This window comes from Penaeus monodon, chromosome 24 (genome assembly GCF_015228065.2).
Source record: "Penaeus monodon isolate SGIC_2016 chromosome 24, NSTDA_Pmon_1, whole genome shotgun sequence".
In the NCBI taxonomy this organism is placed as follows: domain Eukaryota; kingdom Metazoa; phylum Arthropoda; class Malacostraca; order Decapoda; family Penaeidae; genus Penaeus; species Penaeus monodon.
In genome coordinates, this window is record NC_051409.1 from 40,579,339 (window position 1) to 40,580,199 (window position 861).

The window sequence follows — 861 nt, forward strand, 5'->3', positions numbered from 1 at the left end:
ACCCAATGACTTAGAGGTTAATGGAGCATTAAGTACCGTGTCTATAGAAAGCGAGCATTTCCACCAGAAGCTATAAGTGCCTCATTGTCCACAAAGGAAACGGATACGTGTCTAAAGCGGACGCTGTAAGCTTGTCACAGTGTATGCGGCGGGAGAAACTGACAGCCTGGAAAGCTAATATGAGGTGTGCGATTAGTGTGCAAATGTTGTGCGAATTATGGCGTCCTGAGCCTACGAGCGTACGTTATTCTCTCTTCGGTGTTTGCCCAAAATCTAATTGATTGTTATGGTGAAGTGTTATTGTTATTATCACTTTATGAAGAAGTAAAGTGTTTAATTTTTAATTATCATTATCATTTATAGGGACTTTCACTAACTTATTTATTCTGAGTTGAGTATTGTCGTTAGTACAATTTCACGTAGTAAATCTCATGATATTTATCTATTATAATATTTATCATTAATATTGATTAACAGAAATTCGTAATTCCACTCTAATAATGTTGTTACAACTACAATTAGCATTACGTTAATGATTCCGGTGGCAATCATCATTAAGATCCCCATTAATGTCCGAGTATATATGCAGTTAGAAATGAGTAAGTCAATAATCGATCAGGTGAATAAACACGTTTTTTTTATTAATCAACAAAGGCAATTAAGACAGCCTTTATGAATTGCTAATTGATACACTCTAAGAAATGGAAAAAAAAAGATTTCAAAGAGGATTCCCTTTGGTGAAAAACAAAATATTATAGTACCGTGACTTTGTTGTTAATGATTTCAGCAGTGTGCTGTAATTCCCCAGCGTTAATACCTGCATTTATATTCCTATTTCCAGCGTATGACAAAGATGCTAGA